We start from the raw sequence: 23324 nt of genomic DNA, 5'->3' as shown, positions 1-23324 counted from the left end.
CATAGCCACCACCACCCTCTCTGCATCCAGGAGCTTATTATGCAAATCCAACAAGAGAGACCTTCTCTCCATGGTGCGTAAAGCAGCAGTTAATGGGGCAACAAGAGTGGTCGGGCGACCATCAACTCCATCGACCGAGGGCACAAGGCCCAACAGAGCCAACCGGGGATTGTCAAGCACTAAGGCTAATAGTAGCCATGGCGGTTCAAAGTACACACATCCTCATGGCACTACTGAAGATCGAAAGCGGAACCTCACAGCTCAAACCAAGCACCCAACCACTACTAGGCTATGCTACTGCGGTAAGCCGCATGGCTACTTGATGCTAGTTTAGATGCAAGAAGGGCCTCCCTTTTGTTGAGACAGCCACACGGCAACGTTCGCGTACGCATATCCTCAGGACTAAGTGTCACGAGGTCTTACAGATCCTTGTCAAGTGACATCAATGGATGGCATTGATCAAAAATCACTACACTTTTTTTGGGTTACCGGATAAAGTAAACTAGGTCTAGTAAACTAGAGTCAATAAACTAGGTTACTAAGCAATCACAGTTTACTTCCTAGTTTACTAAACAGGCATAGTTTACTTCCTAGTTTACTAAGCAATCATAGTTTACTTCCTAGTTTACTAAGCGGGCATAGTTTACTAAGCGGGCATAGTTTACTTCCTAGTTTACTCAGCAAATCATACTTTACTTCCTAGTTTACATCATGAAATGAGAGTGAATTTGGGTTTGGGACTTAGAAAATTTTGGAGCAAGATGATGTGCAAAAGCAGATTCAAACTCGAGACCTTGCGTCATCATTAGAAACCCCTTACCACTACACTATACCTTCAAGGAACTAAGCCATGTGGTTTCAAGCCATTATATTCTATGTTTTTCACCCCTAGTTTACTAGCCCTAATTTACTGGACCTAGTTTACTTTATCCGACGGTCCAAAAAAGGCGTCGCGATTTTGATCAATGTCATCCACTGATGTCACCTAACAAGGGCCTTTATGTCACCTGACAAGGGTCTTTAAGACCCCATGGCACTTAGTCCTGAGGGGCGCGCACATGGCACAGGGCCAAGTGTGAGACTCTCTCTAGAGCCTTAATAATAATTATTTTTTAAGAAAAATTTAGGGGAGGTTCCCATTGAGCGTAACCTCGCACACACTTTAAATGTGTGTGTGTGGGGGTGTAAGTGAGACACACACATGATGACATAAGTCATAGCACATGTAGCCATGTGTAAGCAGTTTTGTGCCATCATCATAGCATAGATTTACAAGTGTACGTACTTTAATTGTCATCGATTGTTCATGTGTGCGCAGTCACACATGATAGCATCATGGATTCAAAAGTAGGTGGAACATTTTCTAGTTTGTGTGTGCGAAGTCACACAAAGCTAGGCACACAAGGACGTTAGCTTCCATTGTTGGGATAATGCGTATCAATCCATTGCCCATTTTTGTCTTGCATTTTTGGGCCATACTACTGTAGCTTAGCATGTTGAGGCTTCATGAATGTCGCACTTAACAAAGTCAAGCCGGAGGCACACAAGGACGTTAGCTTCCATTGTTGGGATAATGCATATCAATCTATCGCCCATTTTTGTCTTGCATTTTTGGGCCGTGATGTTGTAGCTTAGCCCATTGAGGCTTATTGAATGTTGCACTTAACAAAGTCAAGCCAGAGAGTCTGACAGTGCTTGTATGGTCCTAGATTCATGAGACGATCTCTTGGATGAGGACGTGTTAAACAACCGCACTGTTGTGCTACTTAACAACCAAAGTATATTATGCTTGGTCCGCAAAGATGCAAGCGCTCATGCATGGTCTGTGGAGATAAACTGTTCTAAGATTTTTTAGTGATCTTAGAGTGAGATCCATAGTGATCCTTGAGTTTGGAGTTTACTGAACGTAGAGAAACCTGGGTGTTAATGACTTGAACTTGGTTCAACATGACTTCTAGAAAGTATGCAGCTACTTAACGTACCTATGAAGTTTGAAATAAGTGTATCCCTATAAGAGGTCTTATTTTAAAGCCACCTTGTTTAGCTAATCTTTAATATCTTAAGATCTTATTCTAAAGCCACCTTGTTTAGCTAATCTTTAATATCTTAAGATCTTGGCTTGATTACCAGTTTAGGTAGTGGCCCATTAAGATCTTACCGGATTACTTTGACAAATACTCTAGATTGAGTATTGGAGGCTGTGGATCTTGTTTTGTAGTTCCTTAAATTATAGCCATGTTAGACTTTGAAAAACATGTGCACCATATACGAAGTTGCATAGTTGGTCTAGTTGCAAACACCCTTGGTTTGGATGCATAGTTATCCATATGCTTGAGATTTTGTAGCTATTTCTCAAGGAGAGGAAAAGAGTCCACTTGTGTGTCACAATGAGCTTCATGCTCACTTGATGGTATGGGACGTCAAGTGCTCATAGAGGTCATTGTGGTCTTGGTGGTATGGGACACCAAGGCTTGTACATAGAGGTCTCATAGAGGTTGACCGTTTGATTGGTTGTATGCTTGTTCCGTAATGATAAAGTGTTTGGACAAGATTGAGTTTGAGACTCACTTATAGCCTTTTGTTGGGAAGAAATCCAACAACAGAGTTCGGAGAATCTCTGCGTAACAAAGCCATGATTAAATACTAATGCTGACAGAGTGGTTTCTAGTTTGAGAAATCCAATGACAGCGTTCAGAGAAGCTCTATGTAGCAAAGCCATGATTAAATACTAGTGCTGACAGAGTTGTTTCTAGTTTGAGAATGCTATAGAACCATTGGTGATCAGGAATATTTGGATGGTTGTGATATGTGGGGTACTCCCTAAAACATTCAAGGAGTATAATCTTGCCTATATCCAACATTGGTGTTCATTTTGAGCTCATGTTTGGCTGCTACCATATAAATTATAGAAGTATAGAATGACTTTCATAAATTAAACAAGTAAATTCTTTATTTGCTTGGGCTATTAGTGTTGTAGTATCTAGTCATGGGATGGGAGTGGTACTCTTATTAATTCATGTTGCTCTTGACTTTCTAGTAGTGTGTAGACACTACACATCACATAGATGTTGGCTATGTGGAAATCATCTTTGTTACAAGATGTGAAAACTATTGTTGGAAGAATGCAAGAACTTTTAGAGAGAGCAAAGTGTAGTTTTCCTTAAACCCTGCAAGGTCAATTGAACTTTACCACATTGTAGAACTATTTGCTAAAAACTTGTATAGTTGCGCAAATTTGTTGAATTAAGGTCCATGTGGTTTCTAACCACAAGAGGAAAACACCTTTGATGTTGTAGAACAAGCAAAGGAAATCCTTGAATGTTGAAGCATATTCATTATGAAGTTCTTGAGGATTTGAGAACTTCTGGCATATACTAAAGGCATGATGTTATTTGATGCCTTAGTAGCAATTTCTATTTCATTGACATCTTTCATAGTTGTAAGTGGCAACTATGGTTTGGTGTTCCACATGAAACACAAGTATTACATGTTTCCTTGGTCATAGTACTTAAGCAAAATATGTTATGTGTCTTGCTTTCCTTGCCGTAGTATTTAGGGAAGTTACAAACGTAGATGACCATATGGTCTACACACAAACACTTGTTTACAACTTTCTGAAAACTCTTCTCGAAGGGAAAAGTAAAAAGCTCAACATTTGACCAACTAATAAGATGTGAAAACATCTGAGTTTGACCATATGGTCTACACACAAACACTTGTTTACAACTTTCTGAAAACTCTTCTCGAAGGGAAAAGTAAAAAGCTCAACATTTGACCAACTAATAAGATGTGAAAACATCTGAGTTTGAAAGGATCTTTATCAAACATCTCTGCAAACTATATGGCATGCCCACAGATAGAGGGGTAGAGATAGAAAGTTTGATAGTCATCTTTAAGGAAAATCTTCAAAGGTTATATATCACTCTAAGTAAGAGTGAAATCAACCCCATCCATAGATTGATGGTGGTAAAACTAGAAACCCAACAAGGTTCTAGAGTATATTCTTGGGCATAGATAAATAATCTAGTGGAGAGGAGTACCTCTCACCTTTGGAATCTATCTTTTGTTGTTCATGACTAGATTTGCCCCATTTACGTTGTTTTATGGACTCTAGTATAGATCTCCTATGGTCATAGAGCTATGCAAGGAGAAGAGTCAAAAAATTGGTAGCATAGAAAGGTACCATAGTTTACAAATATTTAGTAGCGTAATCTACAAATGGTTGGTAGCAGAGTCTACAAACTTGAGTTGCTAGAGAGCTCTCGAGTACACCTAGTTTTTCATGTCAATGGCATATGAAAACAATGTATCACCAAGACAACGTAGTTTGTCTTAAAGTTGTAGTTAAGTCCTTGGAGTTACCACACTTCCATATGAACCAAGGAGAATTCTTAGGTTCAAAGACCGGAATATGAGGTGTAGTGTGTACTGATATGCAATTAGTGGAGAGATAGGTCAGAAAAGATCTCAAGTGAGAACGCTATATATTCTTACCAACAACTTTTCCCAATTTGTTTTCGCGGGCAAAAACTCTTTAGAAGGGGGGGTAATGTCATGTAGCTTGTAACGACATGCATGATTCACCCATAGTGGCAGCGGAGCTCAACCGGATATGGAGTCCACACGCCGAGCGCCTATGGCGAGAGTGTCTGGGGTTCAGGGGTGAGGCACCCAAGTCGAAGAACCATGGGCGGTCGGGCTAGTGTGGGCAGGCAGGCAGGCCAATATATAAGCCCGACAATGTCGATATGTATAAACATTCCTCTATGGTTGGGTGATGACTAGAGCTTTTGCCTCTCTTGGGCTATGGTGGCGATGGTGGCTATCGTGACATAGCATATTCCATCCGTCAGATTCAATCCTTCTACATGCAGTGGTCACACTGTTGTTAACCACACTGGTTGACATCATTTTGAAGCATGGTTACAGTTCTTGTAACTCATTATTATGTAACCGTGCTAAGCACTTCATGCAAAATATATATGGGATGACCGAGCTTGCGACTTGTGTAATGCCGATCTCATATGAATGAGCCAAGGTGTACATAGAGCTAGGAAATCAATTTTGGGCCCCCAATTGTATATGGACCGCCGAACCTCCCTTCCTCCTTGCTCTCTACCTAGCTTGTGAAGCTCCATTTTGGTGACACAAGTGAAGGTGGAGTGAGCCCCTAGTGGCCTCACATTGGGGAGTTAACCCTCATTAGGGTTGGCTCCAAACCGACCCCCTTGCATGGTCTTACTGCTCTTCTTATCTCCCTCTCTTGTGCAAGGTAGCATGTTGATCATCTTTGGCAACGCTGCCGAGGATGAGCATTTAGCTTAGGGTCCTTCACACTCTATCACTTGCTAGAGTCATTGCATAACCCGGTTGGAATGCAAATCCACTGGTAGTTGTATGTTTGTTTGTTTGTTTTATCTTGTCTTCTACAATAATGGAGTTCAATGAAGCATGAGGACCTTGGGAGTCTTCATTGGAAGCGGGAGACACAAGTAAGTGCCTAATTTTGCTCTTGAAGTTTATGAATTTTTATTTTCTTTAACATTTGTTCAAGCTTGCATAGTAGCTTAATCCCTTAATTAGTCTTAGGTAAATAAGGTTAGTTAAGAATTGTAGGCACCATTGGGTAGCTTGAGGTTAGCTCAAGCCACTCATAAAAATAAAACACAAAAAAAACATCAAGAAAAAACCCAAAATCTCAAAAATCTTAGGAGGAGGATTGACGCATTTTTTGGCTCTACAGAAGCGTACGGCCATACGCTTATCAGAGCCACAGTCGTTCCTTCCTTAACCACGACTATTCCTTCCTTCTAGGTAGATCTTTCCAAATCTACTCCATAAATATGAGCAGTGTGCATTCAAGGAGAATAAATTGCATTTACAAGGGCATAAAGAGCATTGAAGAGGGGTACACAAAGGGTATAGGTGTACAGTGCATAGAATATTAGGGGGTGGCTATCAAACGACACATCATCCCAACACATTTAGGAGATTTGTTTGAGCCACAAGCATACACCCGTTCCTTCACAAGCATACGCCCATACCTTCTTCAAGCGTATGCCCGTACCTTCTTCCCAGCCACATCTGTGTCCTTCCAAGCGTACGTCTGTACCTTGACTTGGCCACGCACATACCTTCCTGAAGGCATGGCCATACCTTTCATAAGCGTCTGTCTATACCTTGTCAAGAGAATGCCCATTCCTTAACCAACGCACGACCGTACCTTCACATTTTAAAAAATAAAAAAAACTATACAGAGGAGGATCTAGCACTACCACTTCCCACATTCATGCACTTACACTCAGTGAAATTAGTGTGAAACAACCCTCTGTTGTGGCGACATTGACCCTTCTGATGGTCCCTCGCTTGTAAGATCAGACCAACACAGCTTAGAGCCAAACGGTGTTAGTCTTTGACAGTGAGGAGCATCCTAGCATGAGAGCACTACCCTTGACTTAGAGGCAAGCAGATTGGTGGCCCAGTGAATGGACATACCGCCTACATTAGAGCAAGACCTAGAGTCCCCCATGCATTCACAAAGGAGTCTTGAGATCAAGACTGAGAAACTTTATCCTAGGAAACGCACAGTCAAATGATCCACATCCTAGAGAGAGAGGCATGGAACGTAAGCTCAAAAGAGAGCCCATGCCACCTCTAGACCATAGACCGAAAATAAAGCAAAGTGAAAGTAACCTAACCCAGACTAATGCACCAATCTGGGGGGCCATGCCAACCACTAGAATGGCTGACTCATACCAAGAACATAGACTTGTGCCAAACCTAGGTCAGGAACCCACACTCTCCAGGGCCCTGAAATGTCCTATCGAAGGGAGACAGCCTACCCTGCACAACCCTACCAGCCCGCCATACCAATGTACCAATAGTACCCACCTCGTGGGATATACCATGGATACCATATGGGACCTTACGAAGCAAAAACCGGTCCTCCTTTGAGACAAGGACCCCCCATGGTATATTATCTGCCCAGTCTAGCTCCCTTGCCTATCCTACCCCAACCTGCACTAGCTTTAGCCATGGTAGGATTGACTCCTAAAATGTTAAAGATAGCCATAGAAATAGGGAGGGGGTAGTCGTCGGAATAACACCGCCAACACCAATTCAACCAAGCATAAGGTTTGAGACAAGAACAAAACAAACCGGCCCACATTTCTAAATTGATCACCAAGTTTGATGGAATTGGAGATCCTATACAACATTTAGAAACGTTCAATCAGATCTATGAGGCATTTGGCCACATGGATGCCCAAGTTAAGGTTAGTGCCTTCGGATAGATGGCAAAGTCGGGCAGTGGTTTAGATCACTAAAAGTAGAGGATAAGACCACCTTTGAAGCCTTGAAAGAGGCCTTCAAATTTGGATACTCATGCCAAAGAACGCGATGGAGCCCAGTTGAACAACTGCACAACGCCAAGGAACCCGATGAAACCCAGTCAAACAACTGCACAACGCCAAGGAACCCGATGAAACCCAGTCGAACAACTGCACAATGTGAAACACAAGCATGGGAAATCCATCCAGGACTACATCAACTAGGTGAGATATCTCCATAGTAACAGAGACAAGTTCTCAGATGAAAGGCTGATTGGTAGGCTCCTCGAAGGCCTTCAGGATGAACCCTTGCACAACTCCTTATACGCTCTAGCCTGCACCTCCTTGAGGAATGCTGCAGGAGTGCTATGGTCTTTGAGGATAATTTCAAGGGTACTCGTTTCCGAGAATTACATGAGGGCATGTCCGAGGCATCCTTCAAAACTACTAGCACAAGATCTAAAGGGAAAGGCAAAGAATCCTCCTCAGGACAACAGGTTGAAGAGTTAGTTGCGGCCTTGATGCAGCAAATGACCCAACATTGGAGAACCAGCCAAGGTTGTGATTGAGTTGGCCAACCCCATCTTTACCCAAAGAGGGAGTTAGTGTGGTGCCCAATTTGTCAAGCTAATCATACGAGCGTGGAGTGCACATTTGAGACCCCGTCCCGCTCTCTACTGTGCTTATTGTCAAAGATGGGGCAATCACAAAACCGCAAATTGCTACCAACAAAGAGCTGCTAGCCTGAGCCCTACCCCAAGCCTTGCCTACAAACCCTAGGCAAATGTTGGCCTTGCCAGCACCAACACTGTATAACGGCCACCCATGCAATGCTATCATTGTGCTGCAGGACCTCACCAAGTGTCCGATCAAGAAAGGTATGGCAAGTCCTCTTGTGAGTACTTCCACCTTAACTCCTTTATGCACAAGGTGTGGAATTAACCATATTTACAAGGACTGTCCACTAAGAATGAAGCTAATCCTAGCACTAGCATTAATTTGGTAAGTGTAAGAGATGGCTTCATCCACACAGTCCCTAACACAATTAACCAAGATGCAAAGTAGAAGGAGGGCCACAACTCACGCTGCTACAACTAAGGCATCAACCGCACAAGATCAGGGACACCCTGGACTCGCAAAAGTTCTATCCCATAAGGATGTCCCAGAACAAGCACGCATGGCAAGGTGCTCACGGAAGAAAAAGGCCACAAGGATAGGAAAGGGGGATAGCCGTGTGGTCATATAGAGTGGATCAAAAGATGAAAAAACCACCAATGAGTCTACCTCCTGAAGGGGAGAAAGTACTATCTTTAGCAAGTCGGATAGATCCCAAACGAGCTGCCCTGGAAGTTAGCCGAATATCCTAACCCCATTGATGAAGAAAAGGAAAGGTTAAAAGCAGCTCAAGAGTTGGTCGGGAACTGCCAAGCTCAACTGGAGGATGAGCCTCCAATGGCACACCTTGAACCATGTCCCTCGATCTCTGATATAAGACCGACTGAGGAAGCTCAGGGACAGAGTAGAGGTTTCCAAGTCCAAACACCCTCTAAGAGACCACCACAAGTGGTCCACTAGGGAAACCTGGTTACAGAGTATCTCAAAAACCTTGGAGCTGATCGCTCAAAATGGATAGACACATAAGTCCAGATCCCAATACCCTACACTTGCAAGAGCCTAAAAATGGACAAGGGTGATCCAACTTAGGAAATTGCATCCATTCCTAGAGACATTGTAGGTATCTCCTTCCTCCTCTCTTCTCAAATCCAAATCCCCATTGGCACCTTACTCCAAGGTGGACCAAGCTTATGGAAATATTTGAAAGATTGGATGTAAGGACATCTAGCAGCAGGAATGCAAGAGCCCGCAGAGCTAGACAACTCTAAAACGAGACATCCACACAAAACTTGTAAACCCAATGGTTTTTTTGGAAAAGAGACGTACGTCTTCCCTACTGATTCAGACACACATTGATTAAAATATGTCAGGGATGTCGATGTGCACACATACTTCAGCCAAGTTTGGCAAAAGGATCTTGCCAAAGTCTCCATTCTAATCAATACGATCGCCTCCAAACTGAAGGGTTGATTCCCTACCTGAATCGCAAAAGCTTTGTCGCTCTTCTGTGTGTAAGGCATGCAACAAAAAGTTAGCGCTTGTAGAAAAAGAAGCCAAAAATCTGGTAGAAGAATAAAGCGCTAAAGCCAAGGAGACCAAACAAGTCCCCAAGAACTTCAGAACCTTCAAAATGGCGGATCGATTTGTAAAATATGACTTGGCCCAAAGATCCCATGATGGAGATCCACGGACCTCTTATGGTGGTCCAACCAAGGTTAAAGAAGTTACCCTGGCAAGCTTGGGCAAATACCCAAAGCCTATCTACATAGGGGAAGACCTCTCAGCCGAAGAGGAAAAAGATCTGGCTACTCTCCTCACAAAATTCCATGATTGCTTCATATGGAAGTACACAGACATGAAGGGTGCACCTCCCAAAGTGGTCAAACATACCATCCCCATGGTAGAGGGAGCAAGACCAATGAAACAAAGAGCGTACCCATTGAATCCCAAATACTCCAAGATGGTCCAGGAGGAAATTGACAGACTCATAGATGGTGGACTCATTTACAAGATAGAGCACAAAAAATGGGTTTCACCCATGCTGATAGTGTTCACAGAACACATGTTGACAGAACATGTGCTCAAGAGAGTCATAGGAAAGGAAGCCTACAGCTTCCTTGATGGATTCTTTGGATATAATCAAGTGTTGATCAACCCAAAGCATCAACATAAAACAGCCTTTGTGACTGAATGGGGCACGTATGCTATTGTGTCATGCCATTTGGGCTGACCAATGCCCCAGGCACCTTCCAATGCCTAATGTGCACGACCTACAAGGAATATCTTTGAAAAGTCTTTGAAGTTTTCATGGATGACCTCTGTGTCAATTCTAGTTGGAAAGCACACTTAGAATGTTTATAGAAAGTTCTAGAGAGATTTCGACTCTATCGAATCTCTCTCAACCCACTGAAATGCCAATTCTAGGTTCGGCACATAGTAATCTTGGGACACATTGCCTCAAAACAAGGAATCTCCACAAATGACAGCAAGGTGCGACTCATCCAAGAGATGTCACCATTGCTAACCAACTTCAAAGGAGTCCAACGCTTCATGGGACATATTGGGTATTATCAATGTTTCATCTTCATGTATGCCGAACTTACTCGCCTCCTCTATGGACTTCTAATCATTTTTTAATGGAAAGAGGAGTGCCAACATGCGTATAGCACCCTGAAAAAAGCCTTGGCAAGCGCTCCCATCTAGAGGTATCCCCCAATTGGGACATCATATTTCACATCCACATCCATGCCTTCACCTTTGCAATTGGGTGTAACTGGCTCAACCCAGTGAGCACAATAGGGATTTCTCTATTAGTTTTGCTAGGCGCCAACTCAACAAGGCAAACACAACTATACCACCACCAAAAGGCAGTGCTTAGCCATGGGCTACACGGCGGTTAAAAGGTTTCTCCATTATCTTTTGGCCAACTAAGTTTGTCTTCTTTGTAGACCATCAAGCTCTCCTTTATCTTATAAACAAATCCTGTACCACCGGCATAATCACTAGATGGTTGCTAATTTTTCTGGAGTTTGCCTTCACTCTCACAATGAGGAAGGGATCACAACATGTTTTGGCTGACCACATGTCACGCATCCCCAATGGAGAGCCAACAATGGGTGTCGATGTGACGACCTACGAGATGCTACCTTGTTGCAATTGTGCTTAATCCCCGAATGAGGAGAGGAGGTTGCACACTTACTTGCCAACAGCCTACTCGTGGAGCCACTCCTCAACAAAGATCGGGAAAGGCACCTCATTAAAAAGTTACCCCCTACCAATTGATTGTGGAACAACTCTACAGAGAAGGAAAGAACATAATCATACGATGTTGTGTCCATGAATATAAGTATGTCTTCCTTCTAGAGTAGGCCCACTCCGCCAGTGCTAGAGGACACTTCACAGAGCAGCAGACATTATTGCTCGCTGTAGTCCTCACAAAAGGACTACAGCGGCCCAACTTAATGGCAAACACAGTGGAATACATCAAACAATGTGACAAATGCCAATGGAAATTCCATGATTTAAGGACAAAATGCCCCTGAACCCTGTCGTGTCCTTACAACCATTTGAGAAGTGGGGCATTGATTTCATCGGACCCATTAGTCCGACGGCTCGGTACACTCAAGCGCAATACATTATAATGGCCACAGACTATTGCACTAATAAATGGGTCAAAGCAGCTAGGGCTACCCGCCGCAAAGCTCACACGAGATCCATAACTAAATTCCTTTATGAATTAGTGATCACTTGCTTTGGGTGCCCTCTTGAACTAGTGAGTGACAATGGTGCACACTTCATCAATCTAGTGATACAAATCTTGTTATAAGAATTCCTAGTCACCCACATCCCCCTACTATCCCCAAGCCAATGACCAAGCCAAAAGCACAAATAAAGTCCTTTGTGCCATCCTGACGACCAAAACACTTGAAGATAGCCAAAATGATTGGGAACAAAAGTTTCCGGTAACCCTTTTGGCATATCACACATCCTACAAGACAACTACAAATGCCACACCCTTAAGTTTAACCTACGATACTGAAGCAGTCATGCCTATGGAGTTCTTCACACCCAGCATAAGAATCAAGGTACAGGAGAAACTCACGGGCAATCTTCTGGGCTGTCACCTTTTTGAACTTAAAAAGTTTGATGAAACACACCTCCTTGGCATGTACAATATGATTGTAGGAAAACTAAGGTGTAAACAATGGTTTGACGACCGACTTAAGGAAAAAGAAATAAGTGACGGCGATATGGTCCTCTACAACACAAAAACCCACCAAAAAAAAAGCTTAAATTCATAGGCTTAGGACCTTTCTTAGTCACTGAGAAAACCCCATAAGCCGCAGTGCACATAGAAACACTCAACCGTGTCGAAACGGTAGGATACTTCAATGGTAGCAAACTAAAACGCTACTATGCCCCACTCACTGATAAGGGCCATTCATACCAAAAAATAACAAAAGAAACAACACAAAGCAATGAAAGAAATGGCCCAACGTGAAGCGAAATAGTGATAAGCAACATGGTTAACATGGCCCAAGTAGTGGACCTCAAGGAAGAGGACTGGGAAGTGAAACCCGTTAGGAATGACCACCCCGACGAGTTTCACCCAAAAATTGGCACTTGTTGACATAGTAGCTAATCAAAATTTTATGTCCTATGAGACATAGCTCTCCCTCGGAAGGCCACCATTAATGAACACCCTAGCCATGGTCACTATAGTTGCCTCATAATCAGTTCAATGTCTAGGCAAGACCCATGCAAAGAGTTGAAAAGGAAAAAAACCAAGAGCTGAAGAAAACAGTGTGTTGGGATTTTCACTAGACGGAACTTCTACATGGGCAAACCTTTACCCCTATGCCCATGCATGACACATGTAATAATATACACATAGGCTCTCAATTTAGTAGAAACATCTAGCAAGAATAGGCATTGCTAGATCAAGCACTTGCATTAAGCCTCACTGTCGATGACTTTGTTCCACATTGGCAACAATAACCCCTTGGAAGGGAAGTTTTATTTAATGCCTGCAGGAACCATGAGTGAAAAATTTCTTCTTAGGGCATGGATGGATGGGACACAATTGGTGTCAAATTGATTGGGATGCAAGGACGACCACCCTACAAACTGGCCTCTGGAGTTACATTCTTAATGACATATGAAGAACCCTTAGTTGATCACTCCCCTCCACTAACCACTATCACTTTGTTCTCTGACCAACATAGAACCATGCCACCCAAAAAGAGGCCTTCCCACAGCACATACCCAAATGTCTCACGAACCCTCATCAGCACCACACTCTGCAGACGCACATTAAAGGATCCACCACCGTTGAAAACCTTCCACATGGCCGAACCATCATCGTTAAAACCTCAACCTTGCCCCTCGACTACTTACATGTGGATCCCTAAACCTCTCCTCCAAGATCAACACTTCTATGAAGACAATCAGTAAATTTGGGTCCCACGACAACTGCGGTACACCATCCCTACTACTCCCATGATTCTAGAACTGCAAAAAATTCAATGGAAGCCCAAGATAGCCTCCATTGCCACCCACCACCACTACGACTCCGCGGGACAAGGGGAAAGCAAAACTTTAGGACGCCTTGACCATCCACCAACCCCGGTCCACTGTCCCTGATAGTGATGTACCTCGCACACATACTAAAGCACACTCATGCACAAATACACTCACGTCTTGCATGTATCTCTATCCCCCCCACAAACACCCTCACGTACACATACACTAGTAATACACACACGTCACCCCTACTCATGACTTTAAACTCATTTGAAATGTTGTATGTTGCAAAATGGCTTCATCAATCCAATCTCAAAAAGCTCATAAGCAACCAAACGTCATTAACATTTCTCAACCGATATTGTCCAAGAGCGCTAAAAATGTAGGGCCAAGTGAGATTGTGTCAAATGTGGTCTAAGGAACAAATGTAGCAAGCTCCTCTACCCCACAGAGCTCTCGAAAAAGGGTTGTCAGGCAATCGATGGAAGAGGAGGAACTTTCCCTCTCTATCGAAAAATTTTGGGAGGTTGGTGCAAACTGAGATATTGTAGGACTGGTTGTCTTCACACTTTGTAGGACTGGTTGTCTTCACACTTTGGTGCAAACTGAGATATTGTAGGACTAGTTGTCTTCACACTTTGTCGATGATGTGAGACTTCCACCTGCACCATTGAATAGGCTTTGTGTGAATCCAACCATTCGAACTACAGATGACCACCTTTTGGAACTTGAAGAGAGCTTCAATAGGCACAATTATGTGCCATCAATGATTGGATGTGCTATAATCAGGAGTTGGCCCATTTGCAAGATGTGCCCATAGACCTAGGTTCCACGTGGTTTCAAGGTAAAGAATCCAAGAAAATTATTCAAGCAAGCACGTAACCTCAAATTTCGTTGGAGGAACCTTGGCGTGGAAAACCCTAATGGTTGCCAAGGCATACTTCATATGTACCACATGGTGCTACTTCTACAACTCGACAACTTTCTTACTATCCACCACCACCACCTGAAGCTACCAATACAGCCCGACAACTTAGCTATTATCCACCACCACCAAGAGTAGAAATGACACCAGCAATGATGCCATAACTCTTATGGTATACCACAGCCTAACATGACCAACCCATATCAGTATCCGAATTGGGGGGGGGGACCTCCACGACCCAACATAAACCAACAAGATCATGCAACTTCAAGTAGTGCTGGTGCCTCACGTGGAAAATGAGGCATAGAGATGACCATGTCATTGGTTGCCATAAACATTTATTGTTATTTTTCATGCTTTTTATATATTGTCTCATATATGGAAACGACTTTTATCAATATCGAAAGTGTGAAATGTGTTGGTGTGTACATGTGTCAATATCATGAGAGAGAGAGAGAGAGAGAGAGAGAAAGAGAGAGAGAGAGAGAAATGACCTATGTGTTATATGTGAAATATCTTGCAAAACTGTGAAATGTGTTAATGTGTTAATGTGTTAGTGTGTAAATGTGTCAATATCTCAAGAGGGAGAGAGAGAGAGAGAGAGAGAGAGAGAGAGAGAGAGAGAGTGAGTGAGTGAAAGAGAGAGAAATTTCCTATGTGTTACAATTTCAACCAAGCACACTTATTGGTGTTTTCCATGGAATTTGTATTCATTGTCTCATGTATGGAAGTGACTTTTATCGATATCTTGCAAAGAAAGCCTACATGTGAATTGTGTGTGTGTGTGTGTGTGTGTGAGAGAGAGAGAGAGAGAGAGAGAGAGAGAGAGTGAAAGATAGTAGGGAACAAGAGGTACCTATCTGTTACGATTTCAACCGCCCGCCAATTTCGCAAAACTGCTCGCCCATTGCTTGCCAAAATAAGCACCCACACGTCATTGGAAGATGACGTGTGCTTGCCAAAATAAGCACCCACACGTCATTGGAAGATGAGGAGAAGACTTAGGCCCCAAATGCTTGCCTCTCACACAAGCTCTCATGAATGAGATTGAAGAGAGAGGGATGGTTAGAGAAAACCTACACTACCCAACACCCTAATGAATGGAATGAGCAACACAACTATACAAATCCCTTGACACAACATTCTCTCCCATGAACAATCCCAATGATAAGACTAAGGATTCTCACAGATAGAGAGAATGCTCTTACCATCCCACATGCAATGAACCCATCCTCCTCTAAGCAAGATGCAAACCCTCAAGCACACAAATCTACCTCTTGTAACATAACCTCACACCTTCTCACTAGCTACATGGCAAGAAGAAGGTGTTAAAACCCTAATAACTCTCTAGGTATGCATAAATTAGGCATAAACTCATCCACCCGACCACCCCCGAGCCCAAGGGATGCACACATGAATTATAATGAAGTACATCATACCTTTACCTTGATGTCCCATACCATCAAGAGGTATAACTCCAATCCATCAGCATGTAGCTATGGTGTGAAATGGTAGGTGAGTAGATATAATCCTCTATACAAGAGGACATCATATCATAACCTAGCCTCAAGGTAACATAGCCTTAGCGTCAAGATAATATCAAGAGACCATAGCCTAAGCCCCCCTTGAGTGTGCCCCATGCCCCTATTATATAGGAGGGCCCTCAAGTGACTCTTAACTCTCCATCTCCCATGTGTGACCCTTGGATGCCTGACCCTAACCTTAACCCTTAAGGTTAGTCCTAACCCATGCTCCACTAGAGCTTGTTCCCATGCTCCCATGCTCACAAGCCTAATGTGGGTTAGCCTCCTAGGATATGCACACATAATGTGCATATAACATACTTTCATTTTGCAAATGAAAAGAAGGAGAACTGAGCTGAACAATGTCAACCGACTCCCAAGTCGAATCCTCTATTTCCCTATCTTTCCACCTAATTTTAACCTCACGGATTAGTCAACTACAAAGTTTCCTTTCCCTGAATTCAAGTACCTTATCAGGCTCATGTGGATAAAGAAAGCAAAGCTATGAAAACCTAAAGGATAAAGAAAGCAAAGCTATGAAAACCTTTGGACAAAAGGGTGATTAGTTTATGGAAATTTTGTGAACCATTGGATGGATTTTTAGATCAAGGACTACAGATCTAAAAACAACTTCACACTTTCCAAATCCTTGTTTTTATCCCAAATTCTATGTGTAAGGAGTCAAAATTAGGATAAACCCCATGCCCAATTCATATGAACAGAAAACAGAAAATGTAGAAAATGGCAAAAATTAAAGAGACACATAGTTTTAGGGCAATAAGAAAAACTAAACACCAATTTCCTAAGATAACAAGAAAATGCAACAAAAACAAGAACAATGTAGCAAAATCAAAGGTTTTTTGGGATTTCTTATCTACTTTTTCCTTAAAAAAACCAAAAGTATGATAGATTTAACCATTCACAAGCTTTCAAAATGCATTGTGGCTATGCAGTGGGGCTATTCCTCAGCAGTAGTGCCACTTATAGGAAGCCCTTGTGCCATGGAAAGAATACAAAGAACAATCCAATATCGTGGGGCTTTGCCCAACCGCACTCGGGAGCACAAGCAGCTCAACCAAGAACCCGTGTGCCATGGCCTAGTACACAAATGAAAAATTGGGATGTGTCACTCACCTCGTGAAAGCCACCTGCCTTGGATTCTTGTAAGTAGCATTATCATTGCGCAGACGCCCTCGAAAGTTCTACCCTGCTGCCCTGCCACCCTCCAATGGAAGCTCGACCCTCCTCACAACTCAATCCCACACACTCACTGTCTCAGATACATGTAAGCAAGCACATAAGAGCTCAACAGGCAAGCAAGCAATAATATAAGATACTAGAGAAGAAGAGCACTCTATTGAATTAGCATAAGAGAATACAAGGTTGGCTTTCCTTTTGCCTTATCTCCTTTGTTTCTAGGGTTTACACCATTTGGGTGGACAAACTTAAAAATAAGATTCTCGGTCTCTCTAGCCCACCTAGGCTAGTGTAAACACTCATCCAAAGGTAGTAACCTAAACTCATTGATCTCGTGGTACACCTTTCATAGACAAGCGGGAGCACACACACAAAATATACAATACATGCTTTTAAGTGAATTCCAGCCATTCCAGCGCCTGTGGCCGAAAGAAGGTAAAAATGATATGGTGGTCGACATCGATGCCATAGAGGTGCAAGGGTTAACAATCAATTCAAGTGCATTGCTCCTTGGTTCACCTGTGACCCATTACAACTACTCATGCACCTCACCAATAGGAAGGGGAGTATGTTAACCACTTTGGCTGTCATGGCTACATATATCACTTCATCGACCTACTTTTGGACTGGATGCCCACCGAGCTAAGTAGGTTTTTGTAAGAGGTGTCTCACATTATAATGTAGCCCAAATTGAGCTTAATGGCCACTAGAAAGTGTTACCATATTATAGTAGTGATGTGTGTGAACACACTTAGGACCGCCGGGGCACTTTTTCCCTCACTAGGAGGTTTTTTCCCCCGTGCATTGTATATACGCCCATTATCTTCTAGGGCTTGTTATCTTTCATTTTTGGCACTCATAATACACTACTGTGTTGTGCTCAAGCTTCCTCATCTTCTTGAAGTTGTGTGTGCATTCCTGCAACCCTAATTCCAACAATTGGTATCAGAGCAGGCTTCCTCCTCCCGGGCAGCATCACCGGCACCTGCCGCTTCATCTCCTCCGATTGCGACGAGGTTTCACGAGCGTCTGCAGGTTAGTATATGCCGTGGGAAAGCCCATATGGCTTGGTCGTTTCAGAATTTTGATCTGAAGTCATTTCGCCCTCCGTTTTTGCATTCCAAGTACTGCGCAGGCAAAATCGTCCTACTGTGCAGATTTTCTGTCAAGATTAAAATCTGCAGGACAGGTGCCCATTCGTCTGTTTTGGGCTGTGCTACATAGCACAGGTCGATTTTATACAGGTTTTCCTCTTACAGACAGCATTTACATCTAGTAGTACAGTCATTGGCCATGGCTGACAACAATGATGTATTCCGCATGTTGGCTGCTGAGGATAAGTTGGATGGCACCAACTATCCATTGTGGGCATATATGATGCGACATGTATTGGTAGCAAAGGGGTTATGGAACATTGTGCAGGGTATTGATGCACGTCCTATTGTGGCTGGGAATGCTGCAAACACATCAGAAACAGGTACTGTTGATGATGGTGCAGGCACAAGTGCTGTAGCAGAACCACCACTTTCAGCAGAGCAGATTCGTTGGGATGGTAGAGATGCGCAGGCTCATGCCTTGATTGCGCTGTCTGTCAAACGTACCATTATCCCACATATTCGCTCCTGCAGGACTTCTAAGGATGCTTGGGATGTACTTGCCACATTGTATCAGGCAAGAAATGAGGCTCGTGTTGCTTATCTCCGAAAACAGTTGGAGAGTGAGCATATGAACGAAGGTGATTCTATGGATAGCTTTTTGACAAAGATCAAGGATTTCAAAGAGCAGCTCATTTCTGCAGATGAAATCCTGTCAGACAGTTCACTTGTGCAGACTGTTTTGAATGGTCTACCAGATTCTTATCAGGGTTTTGCTTCCACTCTTCGCTTGATGATGAAAGGCAATCCCAATGCCTTATCATTTGAGGAGTTAGTTTCTGTTTTGCTGCAAGAAGACCAGTCAAGGCAAAACATGAATATTATGCGTGTCGCAGATCAAGCTTTCGTTGCTAGTCAGAGAAGCGGGAAAGGTAAAGCTGGCTTTTCTTCTAGTAAGCAGAAATCTGCAAATGCTGCGCAACCAAAGAAGGAAGACAAAGATGAGAAGAAGGGTGACAAACAGAAGACATTTTGCAAGTACTGTAAGGGAAATGATCATGTCATCAAAGCGTGTCCTAAGCTGGCTGCGAAAGAGGCTAAGAAGAAAGAGGCTGGTATGGCTGTTGCAGATGCCTCTCCTTCTAACAATGAATCTGCTAATGTTGTGCTAGATACAGAATGGGCATTCAATGCGCAGTGCAGTTATGACCCATCTTTGCATGACACATGTATGTCTGCAGTAGATTCAGATGTATGGTACTTTGACAGTGGTGCCACTAAGCATATCACCTCGCAGCGCAGTTTATTCACTTTCCTTGAGTCTGCTCCCACAGGGAATACTGTCACTTGTGCCAATAACTCCTCTTATCCCGTTGAAGGAGTTGGACAGATTGTGCTGAATGTTGCAAATGGCAACACCTTTACACTTTTTGATGCATTGTATGTGCCAGGGATCAAAAAGAATCTGCTGTCAGTCTCCGCATTTGCCAAAACAGGTTTGGTTGTAAAATTTGTGGATGACAGATGTACTGTTCATGATCTCTCTTGTGGTGACATCATTGTAGCATCTGGTTCACTATGTCGAGGGCTGTATAAGCTCAATATGGATGGCAAATGTGTAGAGGATTCAGCATGTGCTATTATGGATACGCAGGCTATTTCAAATGCAAAACTGTGGCATGCACGTTTTGGTCATCTGAATTTTGCAAGTTTGTTGCGCCTGCAGAAATCTGAAATGGTGTCTTCTTTGCCTAAGCTTGAGGCACCTGTCAAGCATGTTTGTGAGGGCTGCATATTGGGTAAAATGCAGCGTGCTTCCTTTCCCAAAGATGGATCAGTGAGAGCTGAACGCAGATTGCAGCTTGTTCACAGTGATGTTTGTGGTCCCATGCAAACTCCATCATTTGGAAACTACCTTTACTTCGTGACTTTCATTGATGATTTTACCAGGCATGCATGGGTATATCCTTTGAAGGCAAAGTCCGAAGTGTTTTTGTGCTTCAAACAGTTTTTGGTTATGGCTGAAAATGTGTCAGAAAGTAAGTTGGGCACCCTCCGTTCAGATCGAGGGGGGGAGTATATGTCTTCAGAATTTAATGCATTTCTGGCTGAGCGTGGGATAAAACACCAATGTACAGTGCCGTATACACCACAGCAAAATGGTGTGGCTGAGAGAAAAAACAGGTCTCTCATGGAAATGGCAAGATGTATGGTTAAGAGTCAAAGTCTACCACATGGTTTTTGGCTTGAGGCTGTCATGTGTGCCACTTATGTACTAAACAGGTGTCCCACCAAAGCATTACAGGTTGTCACTCCATATGAGGCTTGGCATAGCCGCAAGCCATCTGTTGGCCATTTACGTGTTTTTGGTTGCCTGGCATATGCATTAGTGCCTGTGCAACATCGCAGAAAATTGGATGACAAAGCTGTCAAATGTATTTTTGTTGGATATAGTGCTGAGAGCAAAGGCTATCGTTTGTATCATCCACAGACAAAGCGCATTTTGGTTAGCCGTGATGTTGTATTTGTGGAAGATGCAGTTCAGCCCTTGGTTTCATGTACTAAGGAGACAGATATCAGCTCACGTGATGTCTATGATACATTGTTGCCTCTTTTCAGTGGTGCACAGTCAAGTGCAATACCTCATGAGGCAGTTTTTCAGCCTATGCAGGTTTTAAATGATGGCACAGATCAGCCTATATCTGATGCAGATGTGCATGATGCACTTGAGGATGAGAGACAAGAGATTGAGGGCTCTAGGAATATGCCTAGATGGCTGGTGCAGACTTTGCGTGACAGCAAGTTGGATGCCCCTTTGTCTAGTCGCACTCGTTCTGGCTCTCATGGTGCCTCTTATGCGTCAGATTGTTATGCATTGGCTGTTTCTAGTATGTGCGATGAAAGTGAGCCTGTTTCATTTGATGAGGCACAAAGTTCAGAAAATTGGATGGCTGCTATGCAAGCAGAATACGATGCTATTATGAAGAATGGTACATGGTCTTTATGTGACTTGCCCCCTGGCAAGAAGGCCATTGGCACTAAGTGGGTATACAAATTGAAGCGTAAGCCTGATGGCACAGTGGATCGCCATAAGGCTAGGCTTGTTGCAAAAGGTTATGCTCAAGAGAAGGGCATTGATTTTGATGAGACTTTTGCTCCCACATGTCGTATGACCACTGTTCGTAGCATCTGTGCATTAGCAGCTCATAATGGTTGGAATGTACATCAGCTGGACATAAAGACTGCGTTCTTAAATGGAGATTTGCATGAGGAGGTGTATGTATCGCAGCCTCGTGGTTTTGTTCAAAGAGGGCAGGAAAACAAAGTGTGCAGGTTAAAAAAGGCTTTATATGGTTTAAAGCAAGCTCCACGAGCTTGGTATGAAAAAATACATGCATATTTGACTGCACATGGGTTTCAGAATAGTCCAACAGAAAGCACTTTGTATGTTAAAAGTGTGGATGGTGTACATCTAATCATTGCTCTCTATGTCGATGACATGCTGCTCACAGGACCAAATGAGAGTCATATTGCTGATTTTAAGGCTGATTTGAATGCCTCTTTTGAGATGTCAGATTTGGGGCATTTGCATCATTATTTGGGGATACAATTTAAGCAGTGTGATGGAGGTATTGCTTTGTGTCAGACAAAGTATATTGAAACATTGTTGCGGAGATTTGGCCTTGAAGACTGCAAGCCTATTGCTACTCCAATGGAGACAGGTTTGAAGTTGAGTCTTCATGATGCTGGAGATCACTTTGATGTCACACTCTATCAGACAGCTGTTGGTTGCCTCATTTATGTATGCATTACGAGGCCAGACATTCAGTTTGCAGTCTCACAGGTGAGCAGATTTATGCATAGCCCAGGCATTAAGCATTGGCAGGCAGTGAAGCGTATCTTTCGCTATTTGAGTGGTACTCGGCATCTTGGGTTGTTTTATCCCAAGGGGGGATCATTGCCGCCAGATTTACATGCTTTTTCAGATTCTGACTGGGCTGGTTGTTATGACACACGCGTGTCCACGAGTGGTTTTTGCTTCATGCTTGGAAGCTCATGCATATCATGGTTGAGCAAGAAGCAGCCTACTGTGGCCACTTCTAGTTGTGAAGCTGAGTACAGGGCAGCTTTCACAGCTACGGTTGAGTGTGTGTGGCTCAGACGCCTTATGGCTGATTTGGGTGTTGGGCAGCCATCTGCCACCACCATCTTCACTGACAGTCAGAGCGCATTGGCAGTTGCGCGGAACCCAGTGTTCCATGCTCGTACGAAGCACATTGAGGTGCACTACCATTATGTCAGGGAGAGACTCTCTGCAGGAGAGATCAGTTTAGCTTATGTGCCAACACAGGATAACCTTGCAGACCTTTTCACAAAGGCTCTGCCTCGTGAGAAGTTCGAAGCTTTTCGCAAAGCTTTGGGCTTACTCCCTTTTGTGGATTCGTCCACATAGCTAGACACTTCCCTATACATGAGTGCTAGCTCTTGTTCACCGCATCACTCCAGGGGGGATTTGTTACCATATTATAGTAGTGATGTGTGTGAACACACTTAGGACCGCCGGGGCACTTTTTCCCTCACTAGGAGGTTTTTTCCCCCGTGCATTGTATATACGCCCATTATCTTCTAGGGCTTGTTATCTTTCATTTTTGGCACTCATAATACACTACTGTGTTGTGCTCAAGCTTCCTCATCTTCTTGAAGTTGTGTGTGCATTCCTGCAACCCTAATTCCAACAGAAAGCTGTATACTTTTGCTAGAGTTTGACATTGTAATGTAGCTCAATTTGAGCTTAAGGGCTAATGGGAAGCTTGAACATAAAGTGCTTGTATAATTGTAAAGAGCTTTAGCTTTTCTTCTTGATCTTTTTTTTTTCTTTTCAAAACAAGCAGTAGAGCTTCCATTTCCAGCAAGAGTGAGTGTGCAAGCAATTCGTTATGTGCTTCTCATGGAATCTAGTTACTAGTGTGTGAGAGATGGCTATGCATTTGCTTGTGTGTGAGAGAGAGGTATTGCTTCCTCTTGTATCTTTGTTGATGCAAGAGAGAGGTAAAGCTTTCCTAAGCTTGAAGCCTTTCTTGGGTGATAATAAAAGGACGGAGAGCAACTAGTGGCACAA

Source organism: Cibotium barometz, chromosome 7 (genome assembly GCF_041138505.1).
Source record: "Cibotium barometz isolate CiBa-2024 chromosome 7, ASM4113850v1, whole genome shotgun sequence".
Classification (NCBI taxonomy): Eukaryota; Viridiplantae; Streptophyta; class Polypodiopsida; order Cyatheales; family Cibotiaceae; genus Cibotium; species Cibotium barometz.
Note: the sequence above shows the minus strand (reverse complement) of the source record.